Source organism: Hippopotamus amphibius, chromosome 7 (genome assembly GCF_030028045.1).
Source record: "Hippopotamus amphibius kiboko isolate mHipAmp2 chromosome 7, mHipAmp2.hap2, whole genome shotgun sequence".
Lineage (NCBI taxonomy): Eukaryota > Metazoa > Chordata > Mammalia > Artiodactyla > Hippopotamidae > Hippopotamus > Hippopotamus amphibius.
Genome location: NC_080192.1, coordinates 72,030,597 through 72,052,286, shown reverse-complemented (window position 1 = coordinate 72,052,286; position 21,690 = coordinate 72,030,597).

The following is a 21,690-nucleotide window of genomic DNA, read 5'->3' as shown; positions in this document are numbered from 1 at the left end:
GTCCATGAGACTGGTCCCTGGTGCCAAAAAGGATGGGGATGGCTGCCATACACAATATGGAGCAGGGTATGAAATCACGGAAGGCCCCTGTGAGAAGCAACCTCATTTTCAGGGGATTGCCTGGTGCACTCCTGATTGTCACGTGTTTGCTGTATCAAATACTCTTACATTTGAGTCCCACGAGCTCCAAGTCAATGTTCATTGAAGGATTGGGTTCCTTTGGATTTTTAGCAACTGGATGCCACAGAGGGCCTTGATGCAGTGGGAGAGGGCCTTTTGGATTCCAGTGGGGGAATTAAGAACCTTGCCACCAAAATCACAAGTACAGAGAACACAGTTGAGTGGGATGTTTTCCTGTCGAGCTGCTTTGGGGCTCACATCTGGCACCAGCATTGCTGAAAGGGCAAAGGCTGTTTCCTGAAGACACTGTCCCTTGACTCATGAACGGCTGGGCATGGGGACTAAGGATGCTGCCCCCAAACCCTGAGAGCGATGGTTGTAATGGATCATTCTTCATGTCAATGAAACATCAATTTTTACTTCTTAGACTTTAGAAAGTTACTTAAAAGAAGATTCTTAGCAAAATAGTACATGTCTATGGTTAAAAGCAATATTCTAGTGCCTCAATCCCATTTTTGAGCCAACTGCTTTCTATTTTATGAGGCAACTAAGTCTTTTGCGGCTCTTTTACTGTTTTCCTGGATGTGTCTAGGTATATGTTTTACTTCTTTTTCTTGAAGTACAAACTTTGTACATTATCTTTTCTATCAGACTGATGTCATTTGCATCTCCATTGGTCAAAAGTCATATCCTTTTTATTTTCTGCCAGTTAATAGTAAGTAGTGAGTCAAAGAAAGTTTTGTTTGTCGAGAGTAAGATGAAGCTTGGGTGGGCCTGGTAGATAATGCTCTAGTATGACATTGAAAAGCACACAATAGAGAAAAGAGAATCTTCCTACACTGTTGGTGGCACTGTAAATAGATGCTGCTGCTATGGAAAACAGTATGAGTATTCCTTAAAAAACTAAAAATAGTGTTACCATATGATCCTGTAATGCCATTCCTGGGTATACATCCAGAACAGATAAAAACTCTAATTTGAAAAGAAACATCCACTCCAATATTCATAGCAGCATTATTTACAATAGACAATTCATGGAAGCATCATGGATTTCCATCAACAGATGAGTGGATAAAGACAATGTGGTCTATGTATACAATGGAATCTTACTCAGCTATAGAAAGGATTGAAATAATGCCATTTCCTGCAACATAGTTGGATGTAGAGATTAAAAATAAATATTATATATCACTCATATGTTGAATCTAAAAAAATGATACAAATGAAACTATTTACAAAACAGAAATAGACTCATAGACATAGAAAACAAACTTATGGAGACTTTTCTGGTAATAAAGTGGTTAAGAATCCACCTACCAATGCAGGGGACACAAGTTTGATCCCTGGTCCAGGAAGATCCCACATGCCAAGGAGCAACAAAGCCTGTGTGCCACAACTACTGACCCTGGGCTCTAGAGCTTGTGAACCACAACTACTGAGCCCATGTGCTGCAGCTACTAAAGGCTGCATGCCTAGAATCAGTGCTCTGCAACAAGAGAAGCCATTGCAACAAGAAGCCTGCACACTGCAACAAAAAGTAGCCCCACTTACCACAATTAGAGAAAAGCCCACATGCAGCAATGAAGAGCCAACACAGCAAATAAATAAATAAATAAATAAATAAATAAATAAATAAATGAAAACAAACTTATGGTTACCAACTGGGAAAGGAGGATGGATACATTGGGAATTTGGGGTTAACAGATACACACTAGTATATATAAAATAGATAACCAACAAGGACTTACTGTATACACAGGGAACTATATTCAATATCATGCAATAACCTATAATGGAAAAGAATCTGATACAGAATATCTATACCTATATCCAAATACAGATATAGATATACTGATATATATATATATATATATATATATATATAAGTGAATCACTTTCCTCAATACCTGAAACATTGTAAATCAACTCTATTTCAATTAATAATAAACAGCAGGAGGGAGGGGATATGGGGATATATGTATAAATACAGCTGATTCACTTTAGTGTACTGCAAAAACTGGTACAAGAGTGTAAAGCAGTTATATTCCAATAAAGAGCTTAAAAAAATAAACGGCACACAATAGTTTTTTCACCTTCCCCTGCCTCCTCTCCCAAGAATTGGATAGTTTTTCTTAATGACATCATCTCCTTTAGCCTTTCCACTTTATGGGTGAAGAAAGGAAGATGCATGGTGTGGCTGTGACTTGCTGAGGGTGGCACTGACATTGAGCATTTGAACTGGAAATAATGATACTCTTGATTTTGAGTCCTTCAATTTCTGTCTCCTGGAGTTGGGATATTATGAAACATTATGGGAGAAACCAGCAAGACAGCAAATATGAGCCACCTCACTCCCATCATTGGGGCTGTCCTTATCTAGCAGCGGATGACCCACCCCAGGTGGAGCACTCCTGGCCACCTAAGCATCATTATGCAATGACGTTAGTGCTGAGCTCTATCATGCACCTGTTTCTCAACCTTGAAGCAATATGAGAATCACCTGGGGTGTAAACTAAAAGCTCAGGTGTTGGGAAAAAAGGATGGCGGTGAAGTAGAAGGATGTGGAGTGCATCTCTGTCCACAGATGCATCAGGAACACATCAAATGATGCAATAATTCCCACAGACAGTCAGCTGAACACTAGCAGAAGACCTCGGACACAAGAAAACACTGCAAAGATCCCAACATAACTGGGTAGGACGGAGTGGGAAAAAGGAGAAAGAGGAGATGAAAGGAAAGGGGTGGGTTCTACACACTGGGTGGGGGGAACTGAAACAGAGGCGAGATTACCAAATTCGGGGAACCTCCCTCCCCCCATATCTGACCTGGAAACCCCTGCTCCAATGGGGAATTTGATGGGTCAGAAGGGAAGCATGTGGGACTGTCCAAAGAGGGTGAAGCGGCCAATCTGTGGCAGATGGGAAAGAGTGAGAAACACACAGAGGGTCCATACCACGGCTCTGCGTGTTCCAGAAAGAGACGTGGGTTCACAGCAGTACAGGGGGTCTGGGAGCTGGAACCTGGGAACTGGAGACCTGGTTCAGGCTGAGAAACATCATTGGCTGTGGGGAGACAGACTGAGGGAACAGGAGGGAAGAAATTCACAGTGGAGAATGCCTACCATGGAAAGCTGGGTGCCATGGTGGCGGGGCGCTACTGCTGAGTCACAAGCAGGGGGGAGGAGCCACTGTTGTAGCCTCCCTTTTGACACCTGCGATGAACAAAGGGAGGCTCCCTCGAACACTTACAGCTGAGACCCCAAAGGAAGCAGAATTATTATTGTTAATTCTATTGATCTGATCCATTCTGCTTTTATTTTTTAATTATGATTTTAGTCCTAAGGGATGTTCACATTTTGTAACATATTTTTTTATTCTACTTTTTACTTTCACTTTTATTTTTAGCCTTTTTATATATTTCTATTTATAGCTAGCTTTTTTGTAGCCCTGAGTTTATCACCCCATCTTCTTTTCTTCCTTACATTTAATACATTTCTATTTTCTTTTTCTTTTTATATTTCTACTCATACTATACTCTTCTGTTGCTCTGTCTTATCCCTTTTTATTTTATGTTATTATACTTTTAATCAATATTATTTGTCTGCTCTGTTTCCTTGCTTTATTCTTCAGATAACACAATGCATTGGCTTTTGTTATTAGGTTTTGTTTTTATCTGAGTTCTAATTATAATTGTTTGATATCATTTTGGGGATCTTCAGTCTATCTGGTTGTCCTCTTGATCTTTATTATATTTGCTCCTTGTTTCTATTTGGTCCCTGTTATATCCTTGTTTTCACAATATGCCTGTTTTTTGTTTTTTGTGTTTTGTTTTGAATTTTTGTTGGTTTTCCTTTTACTTGTCTGATTGTGTTCTGGGGTTCCTCTGTCAGGTTGTTCTAGTGCTTTATGTTCTACTGGGTTCTGTTTTTGTTTCTCTTGTGTGTATACGTGTTTCCTTGATTCAGTATTTGTTTGACTTAAACTTTTAGCATTAGTCTGGGGCTTGGATAGTCTTTTTTAATCCCCTCTATTGCCTAGATGAGCAACCTCTGGAGTCTGCATTCCTCGACCAGAAGTCAGGTTGGAGGCCCTGGGGAGGGAGCACTGAATCCAGGATGCCAGAGCACTAGAGAGTCCTCAGCCGCAGGGAAAATTAACTGCAGAGAACTCTCACAGAGGCCTCTATCAGAGTCTAAGACCCAGCTTCACCCAACTGCCTGCAACTTCTAGGGCTGGATACCTCACAACAAACTATAAACAAGACAGGAATAGAAACCCACCCATCAACACACAGACTACCTAAAGCTATATTAAGCTCACAGATACCCTAAAAACACACAACCTGACATGGCCCTGCTCATCAGAGAGAAAAGACTCAGATCCACACACCAGAAAGCAGGCACCAGACCCTCCCATCAGGAAGCCTACTCAAGACACTGGACCAACCCCACCACAGGGGCAGAGAAGAGAAACAAGAGGAATTACTACTAGGTAGCATAGGGAAAGGAGACAGCAAATACTATAAATTAAACAAAATGAGAAAACAAAGAAACACCTTGCAGGCAAAGTAGCAAGATAAAACCCCACAAGACCAAATAAATGAAGAGGAAATAGGAAAATTGCCTGAAAAAGAATTCAGAGTATTGATAATAAAGATGATCCCAAATCTCAAAAAAGAAAATAGAGAAAATACAAGAAACATTTAATAAGGATCTAGAAGAACTAAAGAGCAAACAGTAATGAACAACACAATAACTGAAATTAAAAATACTCTAGGTGGTATAAACAGCAGAATAACTGAGGCAGAAGAATGAGTGAGTTGGAAGACATAATGGTGGAAATAACTGCCACTAAGCAAGAAAAAGAAAAAAGAATAAAAAGAAAGTAAGACAGTCTCAGAGACCTTGGGGACAACATCAAGTGCACCAAGATTCGAATCATAGGTATCCCAGAAGAAGAAAAAAAAAAAAAAAAAGAAAGGGCTGAGAAAATATTTAAAGAGGTTATATGGAAAACTTCCCCAACATGGGAAAGGAAACAGTCAATCAAGTCCAAGAAGCACAGAGAGTCCCATGCAGAATAAATTCAAGGAGAAACATACAGAGGCACATATTAAGCAAACTAATGAAAATTAAATACACACAAAAAATATTAAAAGCAGCAAGAGAAAATAAAGTTTAAGGGAAAACCCATAAGGATAACAGCTGATCTTCCTGCAGAAACTCTGCAGGCCAGAAGGGAGTGGCAGGATATACTTAAAGTCTTAAAGGAGAAAAACCTACAGCCAAGAATACTCTACCCAGCAAGAATCTCATTCAGATTCAACAGAGAAATCAAAAGCTTTACAGGTAAGCAAAGGTTAAGAGAATTCAGCACCACCAAACCAGCCTTACAACAATTGCTAAAGGAACTTCTCTAGGCAGGAAACACAAGAGAAGGGAAAGACCTGCAAAAACAAACCCAAAACAATTACAAAAATGGTAATAGGAACATACATGTCAATAATCACCTTAAATGTAAATGGATTAAATGCTCCAACCAAAAGACACAGACTGGCTGAATGGATACAGAAAAAAGACCCTTATATATGCTGTCTACAAGAAACCCACTTCAGACCAAGGGACATATACAGACTGAAAGTAAGGGGGATGGAAAAAGATACACCATGCAAATGGAAGTCAAAAGAAAGCCAGAGTAGCAATACACATATCAGACAAATTAGACTTTAAAGTAAAGACTATTACAAGAGACAAGGAAGGACACTACATAATGATCAAGGGATCAATTCAAAAAGAAAATATAACAATCTTAAGTATCTATGTACCTAAAATAGAAGTACCTCAATACATATGGCAAATATTAACAGCCATAAAAGGGGAAATCGATAGTAACATGATAATAGTAGGAGACTTTAACACCTCACTTACACCAATGGACAGATCATCCAAACAGAAAATAAATAAGGAAACACAAGCTTTTGACACATTAGACCATCTTGACTTAATTGATATTTATAGGACAGTCCATCCTAAAACTACAGAATGCACTTTCTTCTCAAATGCACATGGAACATTCTCCAGGATAGATCATCTCTTGGGTCACAAATCAAGCCTTGATAAATTCAAGAAAATTGAAATCACATCAAGCATCTTCTCCAACCACAACGCCATGAGACTAGATATCAATTACAGGAAAAAACTGTAAAAAATACAACCACATGGAGGCTAAACAATATGCTATTAAACAACCAAGAAATCACTGAAGAAATCAAAGAGAAAATGAAAAAAATGCCTAGAAACCAATGACAATGAAAACACAATGACCCAAAACCTATGGGATGGAGCAAAAGTGGTTCTAAGAGGGAAGTTTATAGCAATACAACCCAACCTAAAGAAACAAGAAAAATATCAAATAAACAACCTAAACTTACACCTAAGACATTAGAGAAAGAACAAAAAAACCCAAAGTGAGCAGAAGGAAAGAAGTCATATAGATCAGATCAGAAATAAATGAAGGAAACAATAGCAAAGATCAATAAAACTAAAAGCTGGTCCTTTGAGAAGATAAACCAAATTTATAAACCATTAGTCAGACTCATCAGGAAAAAAAGGGAGAAGATGCAAATCAACAGAATTAGAAATGACAAAGGAGAAGTAACAGCTGACACCACAGGAATACAAAAGATCATGAGAGACCACTACAAGCAACTATATGCCAATAAATTAGATAAACTGGAAGAAATGGGTAAATTCTTAGAAAAGTACAATCCTCCAAGACTGAATCAGGAAGAAATAGAAAATATGAACAGATGAATCACAAGCACTGAAATTGAGACTGTCACTAAAAATCTCCCAAAACAAAAGCCCAGGGCCAGATGGATTCACAGGTGAATTCTATCAAACATTTAGAGAAGAGATGACACCTATCCTTCTCAAACTCTTCCAAAATATAGCAGAAGGAGGAATACTCCCAAACTCATGCTATGAGGCTGCCATCACCCTGATTCTAAAACCAGGCAAAGATGTCACAAAAAAAAGAACATTACAGGCCAATATCACTGATGAATATAGATGCAAAAATCCTCAACAAAATACTGGCTAACAGAATCCAACAGCACATTAAAAAGAGCATGCACCATGATCAAGTGGGGTTTATCCCTGGAATGCAAGGATTCTTCCATATATGCAAATCAATCAATGTGATACATCATGTTAACAAACTGAAGGATAAAACCACATGATCATCTCAATAGACGCAGAAAAAGCTTTTGACAAAATTCAACATCCATTTATGATAAAAAACCTCCGGAAAGTGGGCATAGGTGAAATTACCTCAAAATAGTAAAAGCCCTATATGAGAAACCAAGAGCCAACATCATTCTAAACAGAAAAACTGAAAGCATTCCCTCTAAGAACAGGAACAAGACAAGGGTGTCCACTCTCACCACTATTATTCAACATAGTTTTGAAAATTTTAGCCACAGCAATAATAGAAGAAAAAAAAAAAAAAAAAAAAGAATCCAAACTGGAAAAGAAGTAAAATTGTCCCTCTATGCAGATGACATATTATACTTAGAAAACCCTAAAGATGCTACCAGAAAACTGCTAGCACTAATTGATGAACTTAGTAAAGTAGCAGGATACAATATTAAAGCACAGAAATCTCCAGCATTCCTATACACTAACAACAAAAGAGCAGAAAGAGAAATTAAGGAAACACTCCCATTTACCACTGCAACAAAAAGAATAAAATATCTAGGAATAAACCTGCCTAAGGAGGCAAAAGACCTATGTGCAGAAAGGTATAAGACCCTGATGAAAGACATCAAAGATGATACAAACAGATGGAGGGACATACCATGTTCTTGGATTGGAAGAATCAACATTGTGAAAATGACTATACTACCCAAAGGAATTTACAGATTCAATACAATCCCTATCAAATTACCAACAGCATTTTTCACAGAATTAGAACAAGAAATTTTATCATTTGTATGGAAATGCAAAAGACCCTGAATAGCCAAAGCAATCTTGAGAAGGAAAGATGAAGCTGGTGGAATCAGGCTTCCTGACTTCAAACTATCTACAAGGCTACAGTGATCAAGACAGTATGGTACTGGCACAAAAACAGACATGTAGATCAATGGAACAGAATAGAGATCCCAGAGATTAATCCATGCACATATGGGTACCTTATCTTTAACAAAGGAGGCAAGAATATACAAAGGAAAAAAAGACAGCCTGTTCAATAAGTGGTGTGGGGAAAATTGGTCAGCTACATGTAAAAGAATGAGATTAGAACACTTCCTAACACCATACACAAAAATAAACTCAAAATGGATTAAAGACCTAAATGTAAGGCCAAACACTATAAAACTCTTAGAGGAAAACACAGGCAGAACACTCTATGACATATATCAAACCAAGATCCTTTTGTACCCACCTCCTAGAATAATGGAAATAAAATCAAAAATAAACAAATGGGACCTAATGAAACTTAAAAGCTTTTGCACAGCAAAAGAAACCATAAACAAGACAAGAAGACAGCCCTTAGAATGGGAGAAAATATTTGCCAATGAAGCAACTGAGAAAGGATTAATCTCCAAAATATACAAGCAGCTCATGCAGCTTAATACCAAAAAAGCTAATGACCCAATCCACAAATGGGCAGAAGACCTAAATAGATATTTCTCCAAAGAAGACATGCAGATGGCTAAGAAACACATGAAAAGATGCAAAACATCACTAATCATTAGAGAAAAGCAAGGCAAAGCCACACTGGTCAGAATGGCCATCATCAAAAATCTAGAAAGAGTAAATGCTGGAGAGGGTGTGGAGGAAAGGGAACCCTCCTGCACTGTTGGTGGGAATGTAAATTGGTACAGCCACTATGAAAAACAGTAGGGAGGTTCCTTAAAAACTAAAAATAGAACTACCATATGACCCAGCAATCCCACTACTGGGCATATACCCAGAGAAAACCATAATCTAAAAAGAAATATGTACAACAATGTTCGTTGCAGCACTATTTACAATAGCCAGAACATGGAAGCAACCTAAATGCCCAGCAACAGATGAAAGGATAAAGAAGATGTGGCACACATATATCATGGAATATTACTCAGCCATAAAAAAGGAATGAAATTGAGTTATTTGGAGTGAGGTGGATAGACCTGGAGCCTGTCATACAGAGCAAAGTAAGCCAGAAAGAGAAAAACAAATACCGTATGCTAACTCATATATATGGAATCCACAAATGGTACTGATGAACCCAGTGTTAGAGCAAGAATGAAGATGCAGATGCAGAGAACTGACTTGAGGACATGGGTTGGGAGGCAAAGGGGAAGCTGGGATGAAGTGAGAGAGTAGCATTGACATATATACACTACCAAATGTAAAATAGCTGGGGGAAGCTCCTGCATAACACAGGGAGATCAACTGGATGACAGGTGATGACTTAGAGTGCTGGGATAAGGAGTGTGGGAGGGAGTCACAGGATGGAGAGGACGTGGGGTTATATGTATAAATACAGCTGATTCACTTTGTTGTACAGCAAAAACTAGCACAACAGTGTAAAGTGATTATATTCCAATAAAGAGCTTAAAAAAAAGAAAGAAAAACAAAAAATCTCTTGTGTTTGGGCAAAATTTAGATTTGGTAAGTTAAACCCATTCCCCTCAAAATTCCAACTCACTGGGCTTACAGCAATGCCTAAGATGAAAGAGATGCATATGGCAAGTTATGGAGACAGAACATCGAGCTCCCATACCCTCTGAGGGTGCCATTCTCTCAATATCTCCACATGTTCACTAACCCAGAACTTCTCCAAACCCCATTTTTTTTTGGTTTATTTGTTTTGTATTTGTTTTGTTGTGGCTGTGTTGGGTCTTCCTTGTTGCATGCGGGCTTTCTCTAGTTGTGGCTAGTGGGGGCTAAACTTTGTAGCGGTGTTGGGGCTTCTCAGTGCTGTGCCTTCTCTTGTTGCAGAGTTGGGCTCTAGGCCCATGAGCTTCAGTAGTTGTGGGGTCAGTAGTTACAGCAGGCAGGCTTTAGAGCACAGGCTCAGTAGTTGTGGCACAGGGGCTTAGTCGCTCTAAAACATGTGGGATCTAGGATCTTCCTGGACCTGGGATCGAACCCGTGTCCCCTGAATTGGCAGGTGGATTCTTAGCCACTGTGCCACCAGGGAAGTCCCTCTTGGGGTTTTTATGCAGGTGTCATTACATGGGTATCATTGATTAGATCATTGGCCATTGGAAATTGATTCCCCCTCCAGCCTCTCTCCCCTCCCTGGAGGTCAAGGGCAGGTGGCTCTGAAAGTTTCAAACCCTCTAATCAAATAGTTGATTTTCGTGGAAAGCAGTAAAACTCACCTCCTTAACCTAACAAAAGGCATCTTTATTGCTCTCAACACTAGGACATTCCAAGGGTTTTTGGAGCTCTGAGCTAGAAATGGGGACAAAGACCAAATATATATATATTTCTTAATACAAATCCCAACACATGGTTCCATATTGGCTGGGCTGTGTCCTAGAGAGGTAAAATAATATTTAACTGAGTACATGAGATATCAGGAGGCAGGGTTCCCTGTATGGGCCTTTCCCTTAGCACTCGGAAATTCCACTCTGTCCTATGGACTTGTAACCAAATCTCCCTCCCAGGCTCAGGGGAAGAGCCACGTGTCATTTGCAGGGGTTGGGGGTGGAGTGGGAGTGGGCAGGGAGGACAGGAAAGGCCAGCTCTCAGCATTGCAGTGGTGAACCGCGCCCTACCCATACCTTTGTGTAAGCCAGCTCATAGAGGGGTCACCATCGTTGGTGTGACCCCTTCCTAGGAGCTGGTGAGGCCTGGGAAAACACTGGCTCCATTTTGGAGAAAATTTTGTTTTGGGAAGTAGAAAGATCAGAGCTAAGAGGACTGGTGACAAATTTTATTTTTCTATGTGGAAAACTCAGGCTGTGTTCATGGTCTTTTAAAAATGATATTTTCCAGAAACAGACTCACAGACATAGAGAACAGTCTTGTGGTTGCCAAGGAGGATGGGAAGTGGGGGAGGGATGGAATGGAAGTTTAGGATTATTCAATGAAAGCTATTATATATAGAATGGATAAAAAACAAGGTCCTGCTGTATAGCACAGGGAACTCTATTCAATATCCTGTGATAAAATACAGTGAAAAAGAATATGAAAAATAATGTACACACACACACACACAGACACACACACACACACACACACACACACACACACACAAGGGTGAGTCAAAAATTATCTGCACTAAGGCAGCGTGGCCAACAGAAGTTTTAATAATTGGAGTGGGGATACTTTTTGAGTCACCCTAGTATATACATATATATATATATATATGTATAACTGAACCACTTTGATGTGCAGTAGACATTAACACATGTACATCAATTATACTTCAATAAAACAAATTTTTAAATGTTTTCAAGTATGTTGTCAGTTGTCTAACCCTTATCATTTGAATTTAAAATACTTTTCCTTTGTTAATAGGGCTCTTTCTGTTTTAAACAAATTGTGATTGTTAAATATTCCAGTGTGCTGGAGGTATAGGATGGGAAGTGGCCCTTTTTTTTTCCTCACTGAGAGGATATACCATTGCTCTGCCTGCAGGACGTCTCCCTGAGGTTGTCTACATTAATGCCCAAGTCTATGGAGAGGGACAAAATGTTTTCATTCTTCCCTGATCTATGTTTTGGGATTGTAAAACTGAGTATTTATACTTAAAACTATCATAAATGATTATTTCCACATGTGGTCACAGGACTGTGACTGGTTTTCACTGCCCCCCTTCTCTACTACCTATTCTAGATTCCCCTTATCTTCAGCTATTAACATGGGACAGGGGTCTCCAACCTTCAGGATCTAATGCCTGATGATATTACATCAGTGGAGCTGATGTAATAATAACAGAAACAAAGTGCACAGTAAATGTAATGGGCTTGAGTCATCCTGAAACAATCCTCCCCACCCTCAGTCCTTGGAAAGATTGTCTTCCATGAAAATGGTCCCTAGTGTCAAAAAGGTTGGGACTGCTGCCTTGGGAGGTCTCAGTGGCTTTCCTGGTGTTGTAACCAAAACCCTCATTCCTGAGGAGTCTGACTATTTGGTAATCGTGTTCTTCTCAAGCTGAGGTTGCTGTATTTATTTATTCACACTTACAAGTAGGCAAAGGAATACCAAGAGGTACCCAAGCAGATCACCTGATTTCCTCAAGTATTGCAAGTATATTACTCCCTGCCTTCGTGTGTAAAAGACACTACCTCCTTGTGCATATTCTGCATCCTGAAGGATGGCTTCCCATCCTCCCAGAGTATTGCCACTTAGAGGTACATTAGTTGTACCTTCAGGAGGCCATCCAATGCTCCATGAAGTTGACTACTTCCTGATGGACCAATGGATACAGGGAAGGAGTGGAGTTGGTTCATCCTGGCTTGCAAAGGCCCAATGTTGCATTTTCAGATTTTGAAAGCCAGTTGGTAGGTTGAAATTGCCCAGGGTGGGAATATTTACACCATAGAAATGGACAAATACTACAAGTCATGGCTTGCGTTTTGCTTGTTGACTTTCTAGGAGGTCAATAGTTAAAAATTTACCAGCAACCTATAGAGTGGATTCAATGGTCATGGTCCTATTTTAGACCCTCCTTGAATATAAATTGAATTCTTTGCTTCAATGCTCTCTGTGGGATTCCATGCTCATAGATCAGGCATCCCATAATAGTGGTGATGGCTGAGGCTCTGAAGGCAGGAAAGGCATATATATCAGTCCCTGTGAGGACAAGCAGCTGCCCTTCCACGATGGAAGAGATGTGATGTAGTAACTTTCCACCCTGAGATTAGTTGGTTTCCTTGAAGAATATTGCCACATCAGGGGCTCAGCTTTGGTCTCTGTCACTAGTAAGTTGTGCAGTCATCCTTGGTAATGCATTGTATTGGGCCCTATAGTTTTCTTTTCTTGTATTGTCCTTATCTGGGTGTCACAATAATGCTAGCATAGTAAAATGAGTTTTGGATTGTTTCCACCTCTTCAATCAATATTTTTGGAAGAGTTTGTATAGTTAACTCTTTAAATGTTTGGTAGAATTCACCAGTGAAACCATTTGGTAAGTTGGCAAGTTGTATGTTTCTAGTTTTTTCTAGTTGTTAAATTTGTTGGTGTATACTTGTTTATAGTGGTCTCTTGTGATCCTTTGTATTTATGTGATGTAAGTTGTAATGTCTTCTCTTTCATTTTTAATTTGATTTGAGTCCTCTTTCTTTTTTCTTAATCAGTCTTGCTAAAAATTTATCAATTATGTTTACCTTTCCAAAAGACAAGTTTCATTGCTCTTTGGTTGTTTTTCTGGTCTCTATTTCATTTATTTCTGCTCTGATCTTTGTAATTTTCTTTCTTCTGTGAATATTGGGCTTAGCTTGCTCTTCTTTTTTCAGTTCCTTGAGATACAAAGCTAAGTTTTTTATTTGAAATCTTTCTCTTTTCTTAATGTGTTTATCAGTATAAACTTTCCTCTTAGCACTGCTTTAGCTGCATCCCAGAAGTTTTTTTATATTGTGTTTCCATTTTTGTTTGATTCCCTTTTGATTTTTTTCTTTGACCCATTATTTATTCAGATGCATGTTGTTTAATATCCACATATTTGTTATTTTCCACTTTTACTCCTGTTATTGATTTCCTGACCACTGTGGTCAGGAAAGATACTTGGTATGATTTTCATATTCCTACATTTGTTCATGATTGTTTTGTGACCTAACATATGATCTATCTTGGAGAATATCTGTGTGTGCTTGGGAAGAATGTGTATTCTGCTTCTATTGGATGGAATGTTCTGAATATGTCTGTTAAGTTGACTTGGTCTAAATTGTCATTGAAGTCCACTGTTTCCATGTCGATTTTCTCTCTGGATCATCTATCCATTGTGAAAATGGGGTATTGAAATGCCCTACTATTATTGAATTATGGTCTATTTTTCTCTCTGAATGGTTAGTATTTGCTGAATATGTTTGGTACTCTGATGTTGGGTGTGTGTGTGTGTGTGTATCTGATTATTCTATGCTCTTGATGAATTAACCCCTCTATTATTATATAATAACCTTCCTTGTCTCTTGTTACAGTTTCTCATTTAAAATCTATTTTGTTTGATATAACTATAGCCAGCCTTGCTGTTTTTTGATTTCCATTTGCATGGAATCTCTTTTTTCATTCCTTTACCATGAGCGCATGTTTGTTCTTATAACTATTGTGAGTGTCTTGTCAACAGTATTTAGTTGGGTCTCACTTTTTTGTCCATTCAGGCACATTATGATTTTTAATTGGATTATTTAATCCATTTAAACTTAAAGTAATTATTGATAGGTAAGACTGTACTAATGCTATCTTATTAATTATATTCTTGCTCTTTCATAATTTCTTATTCCTTTCTTTTATCAATTGATGATTTTCCATACTGGTATGATTTAACTCTTTCCTTTTATCATTTGTGCATTGATTGTAGGTTTTTGTTTTGTGGTTACCGTGAGGCTTACTTAAGCATCTTGTACATACAATAGCCCATTTTAAGCTGAAGCTAACAACTTTGATAATATACAAAACTCTACCCTTTTATTCCTGTTCCAATATTTTATGTTTTTGATGTCTCAATTTACATCTTTTTATATTGTGTATCCATTAAGAAATTATTGTAATTAGAGTTGTTTTTAATAATTTTGCTCTTTAACCTTTACCATAGAGTTAAATGATAGACACACGCTCTTTTCCAGTTTTCTTCTTGTAATTGATTTCTAGTTTCATTCCATTGTGATAGGAAAAGATGTTTATATGATTTCTACCTCCTTAAATGTTCTGAGACTTGTTTTGTGGCTAACATAATATGTTCTGTAGATTGCGCCATGTGCGTTTGAGAAGAATGTGTATTCTGTTGATTTTGGATGGAATTTATGTATATCTATTAATTCTATGTGACTTAATGTGTTGTTTAAGGCTGACGTTTCCTCACTGACTTTGTCTAGAAGATCTATTCATTAATATAAGTGGGTTCTTCAAGACTCCTACTGTTATTGTATTGTTGCTAATTTCTCCCTTTAGGTTTGGTAGTATTTGCTTTATATATTTATGCATTTCCCTGTCAGTTGTATAAATATTTACAAATGTTATATCCTATCATTGGATTGATCACTTTATTGTTATGTAATGCCCTTCTTTGTCCTGTATCACAGTGTTTATTTTGAGGTCTATTTTGTCAGATATAAGGATAGCTACCCCAGCTTTCTTTTGTTTCCATTTGCATAGAATATCTTTTTCTATTCCTTCACTTTTAGTCTGTGTGTGTCCTTATATCTGAAGTGACTCTTTTACATACAAGATATGTAAGGGATCTTGCTTTTTTCTCCATTCAGCTACTCTGTCTTTTGATTGACGAGTGTAGTCTATTTGCATTTAAAGTAATTATTGATAGGTACTTATTTATTTCCATATTGTTAATTGTTTTCCAATGGTTTTTGTACTTCCTCTCTGCCCTTTTCTTCCTCTAGTGTTCTCTTCCATTGTTTGGGTTTTTCTTTAGTGTAATGTTTAGATGCCTTTCATATACTTTTTGCATATCTATTGTACATTTTTGCTTTGTGGTTTCCATGAAGTTCACATGTAATATTATATATGTGTGTGTGTGTGTGTGTGTGTATAGTGTATATGTATATATATAGTGTATATGTATATATATGTATGTACATATATTTTATATATAAATGTATATACAGGTATATAATATATATGTATATATGAATTATAATGTGTTCAAACTGAATTTGCTATGAACTTAATATATTTTGAAGTGATAGCAGCTTACGTTTGAACACATTCTCAAAACTCTACATTTGTATCCCCTACTCCATGCCATGTTTTTCATGTCATATTTTGTATATTTGATCTTATAGTTTATATATTTTATTTTGAGTATCCTTCAACCAATTGTTATAGTCATAGTTAATGTACTACTTTCCTTTTCCTTTTAACCTTCATAGTAGCTTTATAATAGTTTATAATAACAGATAATGGTTAATCCTCTACCTTTCCTATATATTTGCCTTTACCAGTGAGATTTTGATCTTCATATATTTTCTTGTTACAAGTTAGTACTTTTTCTTTTCTGCTTAAAGAAGTATTTTAATGTTTCTTTTTGGGACATTATAGTGGTGACAAACTTATCTTTTGCTTACCTGGAAATGTCTTAATCTTTCCTTCGATTCTGAATGATAACATTGCCAGGTAGAGTACTCTTTCTTTTAGTAATTTGAATGTATCATGTCACTCCCTTAGGCCCCACACAGTTTCTGATGAAAAGTCAGCTGATAGTCAGCTGAGTTCCTTTGTATGTAACAAATTGTTTTTTCTCTTGCTGTTTTTAAGATTATCTCTTTAATTTTGACATTTTCATTATTACATGTGCTGGTGTAAATCTCCTTGAGTTCATCTTATTTGGAGCAAAGAGCTGCCTTGTCCTGGATGTCTGTTTCCTTCCTCAGGTTAGAGGTTTTCAGTCACTATTTCTTCAAATAAAGTTTCTGTGCCTTTTTCTCTTTTTTCTTCTGGGACCACTACAATGTGGATGTGATTCTGCTTGCTGTTGTCCCATAGGTCTCTTAAGCTATATTCACTTTAAAAAATTCTGTTTGCTTTTTGCTGCTCTGTTTGGGTGATTTCCAGTACCTTCTCTTTGAATTCAGTGATCCATTCTTCTATTTCATCTGGTGTGCTGTTTAACCCCTCTAGTGTATTTTTTCTGTTAAGCTATTGTATTCTTCAGCCCTGTGATTTCTGTTTCATACATTCTTATATTTTCTGTCTCTTTGTTAGAGTTCTCACTGTATTCATCTATTCTTCTCTCAAATTTCATAAGCATCTTTATGACCATTACTTTCAACTTTTTATCAGGTAGATTACTTCTCTCTGTTTCATTAGGGTTTTTTCTGATGTTTTATATTCTTTTTCCATTTGGAACATATTCCTCTGTCTCCTCATTTTGATTGTCTCTCTGTGTTTGTTTCTATGTGAAACAGCCACCTCTCCTAGTCTTTAAGGAGTGGCCTCATGCAGAGATGGCCCATGGGACCCAAATGCACTACTTCCCTGGCCACCAGAGCTAGGCAATCAAGCTAGGCACATCCCTGTGTGTGCTGTGGGAAATTGCTAGATGTAGCAGGGTCACAGCTGGGGCATGGTATGGTGTGGTGTGCCTAATGGCTCTAGCAGGTGAGAGGGAGAGGGCCAAAATGGCACCCACCAGTGCTGACACTAGCAAGGTAGGAAGAGAACATAACGATGATGCTCACCAGTGCCTCCATCCCCAGAGAGAGTCTCAGCAGGTTCCTGCCTGTGTGGGAGTCACCCCAAGACAAGCAAGTGGATTTCCTTCACACACACTGCCACTGCTGTGTGAGGTCACAGGGCAGGTGAGTCAGTGCACGAGCCCTTTAAGAGCAGGTTCTCTGGGACTTCCCTAGTGATGCAGTGGTTAAAAATCTGCCTGCCAATGCAGGGGACAAAGGTTTGATCCCTTATCCAGGAAGAGCCCACATGCCATGGAGCAACTAATCCCATGCCATATAACTACTGAGCCCATGTGCTGCAACTATAGCAGCCTGCATGCCTAGAGCCCATGTTCTGTAACAAGAGAAGCCACTGCAATGAGAAGCCCACACACCACAATGACAAGTAGACCCCACTCGCCACAACTAGAGAAAGCCCATGCAGAGCAACAAAGACCCAACACAGCCAAAAAATAAAAAATAAATAAATAAAAATTAAAAAAGTAAAAAAAAAAAAAATTAAAAAGTAAAAAAGTAAAAAAAAAAAAAAGTAGTTTCTCCATTTCCTACACCTCTGTGTTTCTTCTCGATATAAACCCTGTTGGTTTTCAAAGCCAATAGCTTTGTGAGCTCATCTCTCTAGCATAGGTCCCTAGGATTTGTGGTATCTGATGTGGATCACAAACCCTCACTCTTCAGGATAAATCTCCATATTCTTTTGAGATCTCTCCCACGTGTGGATTGCCATGTCTAAGGGTGGTTTTTGGTGACACCAAGTCTCTGCCTCTTTCTGCCAAGAGTCCTTCAACTCTAGGTTTTCTGTTTGCTTTTATGGATATTTAATGGTTTCTGTTTTTTTGTTGGACTCATTTTTTTTTAAATGCATTATTTTTCTAATTTTGTTTTGTATTCTGTGTGTTCTTGTAGTTCACTGAATTTCTTCTGAGGATTATTCAGAATTATTTGTCAGTCCATTGATCTCCTCTTCTTTCGGACCAGTCATTGGAGCTTTATTAGTTTCCTTTGTGGTGGCATATTTTCATGATTATTTGTGATCCTTGTGGCCTTCATTGTTGTCTGTGCACTTAAAGAAGGAATTGGCAGACTTCCCTGGTGGTGCAGTGGTTAAGAATCTCGCCTGCCAGTGCAGGGGACACGGGTTCGATGCCTGGTCCAGGAAGATCCCACATGTTGCAGTGCAACTAAGTCTGTAGAGCCTTTGTTCCAGAGCCCATGACCCACAACTATTGAGCCCACATGCCACAACTACTGCAGCCTCTGTGCCTAGAGCCTGTGCTCCACAACAAGAGAAAACACCCAACTGAGAAGCTCAGGCACCATAATGAAGAGTAGCCCCCGCTCGCTGCAACTAGAAAGAGCCTGCGTGCAGCAATGAAGTCCCAACGCAGCCAATTAATTAATTAATTAATTTAAAAAAAGAAAAACGAAGTAGGTGCCTCTTCCACTTTTTGCAGTCTGGTTTTGTTAGGGAAAGCCCTTCCCAGGTCCGCCTGCCCAGAGATTCTGAGTGAAGCATCTGGTGGTGTCCAAGGGTGGGCTTGCTGCTGGAGTCCTTAGATAGGTAGCTCTGGTGCCTAGGCCAGCAGGTGTCCATACCTAGTGCTTGGATTCACAGGGGCTATCCTTGTGCTTGAGTTCACAGGGGCTGGCCAGGTGCTTGAGTCTGTGGTGGTAAGCCTGGAACATGAATCTCTGTGGGTGGGCCTGATCCTGGATCTGTGCAGGCCAGTTATTTGCTGGGCACCACTGGGGTGGGCCTGGCATCTGGGTCCACAGGATCTGGCCTGGTGCTGGGGCAGACCTGGAAGCTGTGTTCACAGGAGTTGGCCTGGAAGCTGGAGCTACCTGGGTCACCCTGGCATTTGGGTGAGCCTGAAAACTGAAGGTTGAAGGAATCATTTTATAGCCTATAGTTCCAGGGATCATAGAGTCAACCTGGAGTTTGAATCCATGGGGCCAGCCTGGAGGTTGGGCTGGAGGCTATGGGAGTCAGTCTGAAAGCTGGGGCTGTGGGGCCAGTGAAATGCTGGGCTGGGCTGGGAACCTGCCTCCATATGAGCCTACCTAGAACCTAGTCCAGGGTAGCCTGCCTAAAGCCTGAGGCCTTGGGGGCTGCCTGGTGCTGAGGTGAGTCAGGAATCTGGGACCATAGGAGCCTGCCTGGACCCTGGGGCCAATGGTACCAGACTTGCACTGGTACAAGCCAAGAGCTTAGTTCCATGAAAACTCATCTGGAGTTTAGGTTTGCACAAGCCATCCTGGTGCTGGGGTAGGCTGGGAGCCTGGGTCCATGGAGTCAGCCTGGTGCTAGGGAGGGTGAGGAGCCTGCCTGGAACCTGGGTTCATGGGAGCCTGCCTGGTGCTGGGGTGGGCTTGTAGCCTGGTTTTGTGCACATCCACCAGGAACTTGGGGCCATGAGAACTGGCCTGATGCTGGGGTCAGCCAAGAGCCTGGGGCCACAGGAGGTGGTCTGGTGCCGGGGTGGACTGGTGGTGGAGTCCACTGTGAAATCTGGTCCTTACTTCACCTCCTCCCATAGGTTGGATGTCTCTCTCCAAAGGGGAGGGGTGATGGGAGTAATGCAAAACTGTCTTTCCTACCTTCTTCAATGCATCTTTTCCTATTTCTGTGCTCCACCCAAGTGCTGTAATCCCTTACCTGGAATCCTTAGCTTTTGTGAAGGTATTTTCATGCATGGAGCGTTGTTCAAATTGATGTTTCTGGGAAGAGACAAGCCCGAGAAATTCCTAAACCACCACCTTAATGACATCATTCTCTAATTCTTCTGTTGTGTGCTGTCTGTTGCCAAATACACATATTGGCTTATTGTATTTTGCTTATTGTGTTTTACAGTACAAGAGATACTGTTTGACTTCTAAATTTTCCACTTTTCATAAATTTGCTGTACTAGAAAAATATTCTTATTTGTGTCATTTTTTTCTTAGATATGCGTATAACAGTTTTTTAAAACTCTGTGCATAATAGTTACAAGATATGATGTCTCTGTGAATATGCCTCTATCTTGCCTTTCTTCCTTCCCTCCTTCCCTTCTTCCCTTCCTTCCTTCCTTCTTTCCTTCCTTCCTTCCTTCCTTCCTTTATCTTTCTTTCTTTCCCTTCCTTCCTTCCTTCCTTCCTTTCTTTCTTTTTCTTTCTTTCTTTCTTTCTCTCTCTCTCTCTCTTTCTTTCTTTCTTTCTTTCTTTCTTTCTTTCTTTCTTTCTTTCTTTCTTTCTTTCTTTCTTTCTTTCTTTCCTTTTTTCTGGCTGTGTGGCTTGTGGAATCTTTTTCCCTGACAAGGGATTGAACACGGGCCCTTGGCAGTGAGACCATGAAGTCCTAACCATTGGACTGCCAGGAAATTCCTCCGCCTAATCTTCTTTAAGTGACAGCTACTCTCTTGTGAATGATGGCACCAACCTGCTCCCAATGGCTTTTGAATCAATGAAAATGCAGCTCTCTGTATTGTGTCCCTTGGGCCTCTGAGCATCTCCGGGGCTGACCTATCATCTTCACTTTTGTGGTTCATGCACCCAGCAGACTACACTCTCTTTTCCGAGGTCTGAGCATCAGTTTGGCAGAGGAACACCTCCTAGGTCTAAGCATCAGTCCTACAAGTTTCCTCCTTTGAGCTCCTAAATTCTTTTGTTTCCTCTTGATTGCTTCCCACATTGGGTGCTATCTGGGATACCTCAGCAACTCCTTTTTACTCTTCAGCCTTATGACATGTGTTCCCAGTTTCTTGTGTTCAGTTCCTTTTGTTTGCAGATGCTTGTGTGGGTTCTGCTTTCCAGACTGGATCCTGATTGAAACAGAGACCTAAGGAATTTTTGGGGCCAGAGATGGGACATTTTCAATTGCTGTTTTGTGGTCAGCATCCCAAGAAAGGGGATATGTTGACTGATGCATAACGGAGAGACTCTTTAGCTGGGTGGGGGGAACTCAAGAGGTGACACTGGCTGAGCTTGGCTTTGAACAGAAGTGTCTAAATTCATTACCCCACTCTGGAAACCAAATAAGATGGTATTGAGGCCTCAAAAGGAAAGGACCTTGTCCCTCTGAGGCCAAAAAGGGAATGGGGGTGAAATGTTTGAGACGTTGAGCAAGGAGACTCTATTGAGCATTGGGAACAGGAGCTCATGGAGATGCTTGCCTAGTAGGTTCTACCTTATTTTTTGCACCTTTTTTTCCCCAGGTGAATATGAAGCTGTAAATGCTTCTGGTAT